Raw genomic sequence first — 9,763 nt, 5'->3', positions numbered from 1 at the left:
ACCGAGTTTTTCTATTTCTTTTTTGCAAGAAAAATATAAAATAATTTGTTCATGGAAGGGACGGGCAATTGGATAAAACAAAAATAAAAAACTGGAATTGTATTTATCTAATGGTTTGGGAGAGCCATCAACGGGTCAGACCTGCTCCGGACGTGCGAGTCCGGATATAAGTCCAAATTTTGATGGCAGTGGACCGAGCTAAGGCGGGAGACAAGGTCTCTACCCTCTCATGGGTTTTGATTTTAACCTTTATCCCCATTTCAAATGAGGCAAAGCGGGAAAGGGTCTCGTAAAATACTTGGTCGGATTTATAAAAAAAGGCTCGTCAAGCTGAAAATAAAACAAAAGTTGTTTAGCTCTTATACGCACTTTAAGCAATAATTATTATATTATATATTTATATATATATATATATTTATATAACATAATATAATGTAAAATAAATATTTGAAGTGGTTGACTTTTTTAATATTTACATGAAGAGACCGCCTTTAGGATCAGCAACTTAGCTTCCCTAGCTTTGCAGGTGGTACTTAAGTCGTCTTGACAATGTAAAACTTTGTGGGCTTACTACCCCCTTGAAGTGATGCCAATCTAATTTGAACCTACACCACCTGACTAGCATTGGAAGTGTTTGACTTGCAAACAATAGATTTCGAATTCAAATGCTATCGCTTTCAGTTTTCTTTTATATATATATATATATATATGGCAGTGCACCACTCATCCATTTTTGGATGACTTAGCAGCGGTCAGCAAACCTTTTTCGCAATGTAAAGGCGTGCGCATCCAAAACCCAAGAACAAACCTCCTAGATGTCTAGATGTAAAGTCTTGGTACATATTTCTTACTAAATAAATTATAAAGAATAATTATATAAAGTTGGTGAAAACATTAGGCAAAAAGAGTTGTCTCCCTATATTGGTATAGGCAGAAAATCGATGCGTTGCAAGTCTGAATCAACTATTTTTAATAAATGTAAAAAATACAAAAGTAATTTTTTAATATTATTTTGTATATATATATATATATATATATATATTGTAAACAAGTCAATTTGGACTTGGTAGGGATTTAAGGATAAAAATTTATTACTTTTAGAATTAAAATAGTATACTTTTCTTAATCGAGCTCAACTTGACCCATGATAGAAACAAGCCGAGCTTCGACACCTCAAGTTAGGTATTTTCGATTTGTTTATCGGCCTTAGATCTAGGTTATGCAAAAGTATATATGAGTTTAGATGGATATAGCATCAACCAAACAAAGCAATCAAAGTATGGAAAATCTTAAGAGGGTTTTGGATCAACAATGCAAAAATAAAAGAGCTTTTAATAACATAGGTTTTGGTTTAAATTTAGGTTTTTGGTGAATCCAAGTTTACCAAAACCTCCGGTGGGGGTCTGCCTACCCCAGCTTGATAATTCAAAAGAAAAAAAAAATTAGCAAACCTTGGCTTTAAGGTATTTGGAGCACAAAATCCATAAAAAGGTGCTTGTGTTTGTTTTTTCAACTATTTAAACAGGGACCAGCCAGTCAAAATAACAAAAGAATTTCACTTTCCTTGTTTTTACGATAAAGTTTCCATTCGAACCAAGGAGGCTCCGCTGTCCGCTTGTTTGGTAGGCACTGTTAGTGCATGTCACCATGTGTTGGGACGTTGAAAGTTCAAAACCCAATGGTATGTTGTGTAACTGGTGGGGTCTGCCTAACCGCAGCTTGCCTTAAAAAAAAAAATCGGTCAAAGCGGGTAATCTCAAGGTGGGATCATCGAGAAGCCCACCAGTGAAAGGCACACCAGGTGGGTGTCATATCGGGGACAAAAGGAGGTCAGCACCTTCTCCTCGAGCTCCTACCACTCGAGCGACCTAGGTGGGTGTGAATTTCATATCTCTTGCCGTGAGGCTGGAACTAGGTGTACTCTACGATGGGCAGCTTATGAAAAAGAAAATAAAAAGAAATAATTTAATCATTTCTTATTTGTATAAAAAATACAAGTGAGTTTGATTGGAAAACAAGCAAAGTATGGCTTTGAAATGTTGTAAACCAGACCGAAGTCCATACACTAAGGTTTTGTATGTTCACGACCCGCTTAGTTAATCAGGCCCATATCATTAAGTCTAAACCCGGGTCAAATTGAAACCAATATGAAAAGGAATAGGATCGTATCTGACTAATTGACAAGCCCTAGTTTGAGTATATTCCTAGAATCAACTTCAAATACAATTTTGAATGTCCTTGTTATTTCAGGATACTTAAGAACAAAGTTATATTATCAACGGTTTGGATCTCTCAACTTGAAGGATTCTTTACTTAGGGTTGAATGTTGAAAATGGGGCAGATATTGATCTGATTGGCGTTAGACGAATATTGTTATCTACATGAGTTGGACATGGGTATAGTTAGGCTGCCAGATTTGTTGGGTACACCCAAATCAACCCAATCCAAAGTCCATATTCAATTAGAGCCAGGGGCGGAGCCACAATAGTGGGAGGATGGGCACGTGCCCACCTTGACCCACTGAAATCCCTTAAAGAGATATGGGTCACAACCCAAAAGGGTCCGACTCCCCACTGGTTACGCATTTCCCAAATTTAGGGATGGCAGTGGACTGGGGGAAAGTGGAGCCCCGCCCTGTTTGGACCGGGGATGAAGGGCATGAAAAGGGGATGGAGGCGAGGATGAAGGTTAAAATCCATCCCTGTGCGGGGATGGACTTACGCTTTCCCCCGCCCATCCCGATCCCCGCCTTGCCCCCGCCCCGCTCCATCCCCAATCCTTCTAAGGGATGACAATAGACCGAGGGGAAACGGGCCCCCACCCTACCTCGCCCCCGTTTGGATCGGGGATGGAGGACATGAAACGGGGATGGAGGCAGGGGTGGAGGTTAAAATCCATCCCAGTGCGGGGATGGAGGTTCGAATTTTGAGACGGGGAGGGGGTGGAGACCTTGTCCCCCGCCCCCTCCCCAGTCCATTGCCATCCCTACCCAAATTCCATCCTCCCTTCCCCGATTTTGCTCTCTCCCTCTCTCTATCTCTCTCTTTCTGCAAGACTCCTCCAACACCGGCAATCAACCCCTATTGTGGTCGGTGGTCCCCTTCTCCTCCTCTCTCTCAACCCTCCACCTCCCATGCGAGACTCTGCTAGCATCAATCATCTGCCCCTTTTGTGGTCAGTGGTCCCCTTCTCTCTCTTCGTACAAGCCTGTGAGGCTCCGCCAGTGAGGCTCCGCCAGTGCCGATTGTTCGATCTGCTATAGTCAGTGATCCTCTCTCTCTCTTTCTAGGAGCCCGTGAGGCTCTGTCGACACCAAACATCTGCCCTTATTGTGGCCCTCTCTCTCTCTCTCTCTCTTGCTAGGGTTTTGTATGTGTGTGTATGTTTTTTAAATTAGCACTAAGCATAAATAATGAATTCTTGATTTTTTGTTAGAATATTAGAGCTTTTATTTGTTCTTTTTCAATTAGAATACATTTATGATTTCTTTTAGGATTTTGGGTATTGATATTTTTTCAAATTACGTGATTATATAATGGAGGTTTTAGTGGTTTTTATATGGTATTTTCTTTTAATTATCATTAAGCATGATTTCATTAATAAATGCTTAATTTTGATTATCAAAACCCAAAATCTTTAATTTTTATCAGGATTTATGTCTTCTATTTTTGTTTTTTCAAATGACATAAATATTTATTTAAAGTTTTTTTAATTAGCATATATATATAATGTGATGTTTGTTAGGATTTAAGGTCTTTATTTGCTTGTTTTAGAATGAAGTAAATGTTTAGTTTATGATTTTAAGGTGTGTGTGCTTAATTACCATTAGGCATTAGGCATGAATCCATGAATATTATGTGGTTTGATTTTGGTTAGAATATTAAGGGTTTTTTATTAATTAATCATAACTGCATAATTTATAATGTTTGTATGAATTCGTTTTTTTTTTTAAATGACATAAATGTTTAGTTATGGTTTAAGGGGTTTTATGTGTGTTTTTTCGATTATGATTGGGCATGGATATATGAATATTGCAAGATGTGAATTTGGTTAGAATATTAGTGTTTTTTTTGTACTTAGCATAATTGCATAATTTATGTTATTTGTAGTGATTAGCTTTGATATTTTTTTAGGATGATATAAATGTTTAGTTTATAGTTTATAGCTTATAGTTTTTTGTGTTTTTGTCTTTCTAAATACCATTCAACATGAATCCATGAATATTGGGTGATTTGATTTTGGTTAAAATATTAATAAACTATTTATGATGTTTGTAGAAAATAGGGTTTTAATTTGGGTTTTTAAAACATATTGTTAGTAATTTTCTCTAAAAAAACATATTGTCAGTAATTATTATTATTTTTACTTTGTATTTGTGCCCACCTTAGGTTAAAATACTGGCTCCACTTAAACCCATTCATATCCAACATATCTTTGGTAGTTGGGGGTACATGTGGATCTGGCTAGTGGATCCCGGTTGGTGCTTCACCTTGGATCCTCTACTGAGGAGATTGTAAGTTGGCAGTGTCTGCCCCTCCCTTTTCTGTCTGCCATTCAAAATTAAGTGTTAGGGTGTGGGGCACACCTCTCTCTCTCTCTCTCATATGTGGGCACTAGCCCCACCGTATGTTGTTTAAATGACACACTCATTACGTCACAACACATGAAAATGTTAGGTATTATGATGCCTTCCGAGCACCACCTAAGCTGACTTGTGTAGTAAGTGGTGACGGGTGAGCACCATCGGAGCTTACCTACCAAGAAAATGATATCATCTTCAAGCCCTACCTGTTAGGACGCAATCATCACCTTTTTGTGACGGGTATCTACAGTGACCACATGTTTTTGTCTCTAAATCATTAGGTAATGAGTGTGACCTTCATCATTGCCCAAGCAACAACCCACAAGTTCACATGGCCTTGACCCCAACATATAAATCTGCACCTCTTCATTTTGCCTCATTGCCACCAACCTACCATGGTAATTGAACCTGTCATTCCCCATGTTTGGTTTGAAACCAAAGTCACTATTGCACATCTCTGCTTTGTTTAGGACCGTAGGTGCTTTGTAGTTTCTCCCATGCTCTCACGCTCTCTTTAGTTTGGAGAAGTGGTGTTTTCAACATCACTGACAAGTTTTTTTTTTTTGGCAACTCTATCCTCAACACCACATATTTTGCAACGCGTTTCCTTCTCAATGCGAGGTTCTCAAACAGATCCTTAACTATCATGAGCTGCTTGCCCCATGTTCCCAATCAAACTCTCAATATCATCCTTTTACAAGAGTAGAACACAAAGCAGCTTTATCTTGACATAATAGTGTCACTAGCAACTGTGACATAAGATATGCTTTTGGACTTTGGTGGTAGTTGAATGAGTTCCAATGGAGAAGGAAATGTTGTTTCCACCCAACTTAAGGTTGAGCCTAAATGGGCATATGATACACGAGGAAGATTTTTATGGTGGTTCTTTATTTATTTCACATGGAAAGAAAAGGCTCGAATGGTACTATCCCTCCATCACCCTTTTCATTGTGGGGTCATATTGCAGTGAAGGGTCTGTGAAGATCCGCTGTTAGGTGCACCACTACACAAAAGTTCTCTTTTGAAATATCACAGGTCTGCTACATGGGCATTTTCAAAAGTTTCATAAGTTGCAAATGATAGCATTAAATCAAAAGGTATCTACAGTGTCATTCCACCACACGAGTATCAGCCTGCTGTGTGAAATAAGCATTCAGAATGCAAGGCCACTGTAAATTCACACTCTTCAAGCCGAGAAGTTATGTAGTAAAAATCTTCCAAAACTGGTGGTCAAATATAAGAAATGGCCTTTCAAGAAAGGCAAGACAAAGCCATACAACCAAAGTTCATAAACAAGAAACAACAGGAAATGAAGAAAAAGTGCACCCGTAGTAGAAGCAATTCAAGGACACCCATACAATTTTCTTAACTTTGTTGAAGATTTCATGAATGCAGTAAAATCTTTTGAATTCAACTAAATATAACCCAAGGAGCATCAAATTCTACTTTATGTTTTTTGAGTCATGTAATCGAATTGATTCCACTGGTTTTTCTGTTTCGAGTTTTGTGACCACTAGCTTTATTGATTCTCTGAACTCTAATCTGTGCTCTGAACTTAGCTATGAACTCGTCAGCCTTCTTGTCAACTTCACTAGCATCAATCTTAGTATCTGATACAGATTCTGCCGCAAAAGCTCCAGTATCTCGGAACTTAGCTATGAACTCATCCGCCTTCTTGTCAATATCTGATACAGATTCTAATGAAACAATTTCAGTTTGTCTGAACTTAGTTATGAACTCATCATCCTTCTTGTCAACTTCATTAGCATCAATCTCAGTCTCTAAATGTTTGTCATTCTCTTCCTCTTTTTCCTCATCCTCATCATCATCATCCTCATCATCATCATCATCAATGTCTAATGCAGCTTCTACTCGAGTCTTTGATTCCTCGACATTTTCTCTTGCCTTCCTCCTGTTTCTCTGATACTCTTCATACATTTCAATTGGAGGCGGCGGTCGGGGTTGGAATTTGGTCTTTCTCTGGTTTTTCTCTACCATCACATCTTTCTCTCTGTTTTTTGTTTTCTCTGCAACCACTGACTTGGTTTCTATGTTTTCCAATGCCAACTTTTCCTCTGTTTCACTTCCAATTGCGTTATTCTGTCTCCCTGGCTTGACGAGCGACAAGTATTCGCTACCCCTCTTCTTTCTTACTGACTTCACCTCCCTTGAATCAAATTCCCTTCTGCTTCTCACCTCTTTTCTCTCTTCTCCAACACTGCGGTCATTTCTACTTCTCAAATTCAAACATTCACATTTTCTTATCGTGCGAACCGATTTCACAACTGGGGTGGTCTCAAACGACTCCGAATGCTTCAAAGTTCTATTCAGACTTTTGTCTTCAGCAATGAATTCATTAACAGGGGAAGGGACGCTATCAATGGGAGCAGTAACATCGGTGGGCAGGGAGTCAGTTGAAGTTTCTTGAACAGAAGGCGGCCTTAGCAGCGGCGAAACAGAACATGAGGGCAAATTAGGAGTTCTCCTCGATGAACTCGGCTGAGATAACGAAGGAATTGGTGGCCGGAAAGCTAGAGTTTCATATTTTTGCTTCTCAGATTCAGAAACAGAGGGTGGCAGAGGATACAGGGGAGAAAGGCCTATCTCTTCCTTCAACTCAAATCTTCCTGACCTCGATCGCCATGGGATCGGCGATGGCAAAACCACATTGTCCTTATCCTTCTCATCCCAATTGGATAGTTTTCCATTTCTAATGCTATCCTTAGTTTGTGAGTTTGCAGTTGCAGGAACGTCTGGAGCCTCATGTGCAGGAGTAGTTTCTGTGTCTGAGATACTAGACTTCAAGCTCCTAACAGGGAGGAACAGGGGCTGGTCATGGTGGCTTTGATCTTCTTCAGCCACCATGACCATCGGCTCACAAGGAGAGTACAGAGAGCTCCATGTCTGAAGCTTACTGATGTCAGAGTAAGATGCGCAGTCGAGCTCGATCTCGCTATCGAAAACCGGCGAGACCTGAAGGATTTTAGACACGTAATTCTGCATAGATTCGATCTCTACCTGTATTTCCTTCTCTGTTTCGGCCCGGCAACGGCTCAAGAGGCCATAGGACAAGGCAACCCCAATGAAAACCAGGTGCAGGGTCTCCCAGCCTCTGTTGAAGATGATGTGGTTGGAGAATGCAGGTGGTTGCGAGTAAAATGGTAGGAGTGCAATTGCTATGGCTATGGACAGGCTTTTGAAGAGAAGGCTAGAATACTTTCTTTGGTTCTGTTGGGTCTTTGAAACTAGCCGTTGGGCAGGTAAATCTGGTACATGGGGAGGTAAATCTAGTCGTTGGGAGTTTTTGTAAGTGGAGGCCATGAAACAAAACTTGGAAGGCTTGGAGTTGCAGATGGAAAGAGAGAGAAAGAATAATGAAAGTGGAGGAGCAGGTGATTGGAGATGAAGACTTAAGGGGGAAGGAAATGGATAGGAGAAAAAAGCAAAGGAAAAAAACTTGGTTGGGCATCACACTACTAAAAATTCTAAAGCCTCTGTCACCTGCTTGTCTGCAGATTTTACTATGCTAAAGCTACCCTTATAACTTTACAAAGAAAACAAGCGCTGATGCTATTACACATCACTATTGAAGCAGGTAATGGGGACAGAATTGCAGAGAGAGCAGGTCTTTAACTACCACCCAATCATAATGAAGTGTGTGATGTAAAAAACAGCTTTCAAGGTGAAATGTATAAATCACCTCTCACCTGCCTCAAACTTTAACGGGTTGACCTTGTATGGAAAACACATCCTGGAGGGTATTCGGTGTTCCATATCTTCACCACCAGGTTGCCTTGAATTTTTTTTTTTGCTTGGTAGGTGTCCATCAGGTTGAAAGGAATAAAGCATTGCTAAATGTTTGAAGTATTCCAAGCAACACGGTGCACGCCTAGTTTTTCGAAATCCATCTTGATTTCTTTTTTTAACTTATGGCAAATTTACATGTGAGGACCACTGGGCATCTTTCTATACCTGAAATTGGCTCTCTAAATAATTAATGGTAAGCACCGAAGTCTTAAAATTCAAACCAAGGCGTAGCATAGAGGGCATTTTCCTGCCATTTTGGTGAAGGCAATGTGCCGATATGAATGATTCTAGACTTTCAATGAAGAATGGCATCTAAGTGAGTTCTCAACCAATTTGGGGCATGCCAGTAAAGAGGCCTTGATGTAGAAGTGGGTGATACATATCAAGGACCATAACTTTTATTGAATCATTTGGCATTCATATTATTTTAGTTAGGGTATTTTTTTATTTAGGCCATTTTGTAATAGATATTGGATTTGTATACTATTCATATCTTAATTAATTAAGATAAGTTTTATTTTTTTAGGAGTTTATTAAATTAAGTAACTTACTTGGATTAAAATTTGTAAGACCTCATTTATAAAAATGATGAGAGCCCGTAATTTTAGTTATTTCAAATTCTTGTTTATTTTTCTATAATGTTCTCATTTTTTTTTATATTTTTATATATTTTTAGATTTTCAAGCGTAAGAATAGCTTAGCATAGATTTTCTCATCAATAGAGTCATCTCAATTTACATCAATTGGCATAAGAGTGTTCTCTCATAAATCAAGTTCTCTCAATTTACATCAATTCGTATTAGAGCTGAAGTCTTGATCATGTTTACGACGCTGATAAACGAAAGCTAAAATATATACTTAAAGAAGCGATGTCGTTGAGGGCCATGTTTTATCGAATGAGAGAAATGTCTCATTGATCGCTCAAAGGGTGCATAAGTTGCAGCAAGAGGCTCAAGATTCAATTAATCATTGAGTTGAAGCGATGAAACATCGTCTAGAAAATCGATCCATTGAAGATAAGCAACTTGTACAAATACAATGAAATTATGCTGTGCGACAAGCAACCATCAAATCAACAAAAGAAGGAAATGTGATCGTGTAAAACTCAACTGATGATGGAAGGTTCTTTGACAACAACAAACTAAGAGAGTGTATTGCGCTCCTCCTTTCTCTCATCGTTTTTCGACGGAACGATCTCACCATGACCTTCCTCGGCTCCTCCCTCTACTCTAATATACATTGTCTGTGCATAGGATGGGAGTGGTTTCGATCATCGAGCCACTGGCGAACCCCCACCGACTGGATCCGATGGTCGCTGGACTTGGTTTCCTTGTGGTTGGGATCCCGGTGGACATCAAGCACGGGCGGTGATGA

This window comes from Nuphar pumila, chromosome 13, assembly GCF_984573655.1.
Source record: "Nuphar pumila chromosome 13, dmNupPumi1.hap1.1, whole genome shotgun sequence".
NCBI lineage: Eukaryota > Viridiplantae > Streptophyta > Magnoliopsida > Nymphaeales > Nymphaeaceae > Nuphar > Nuphar pumila.
The sequence above is the reverse complement of the archived record's forward strand: the minus strand, read 5'-3'. Positions refer to the sequence as shown.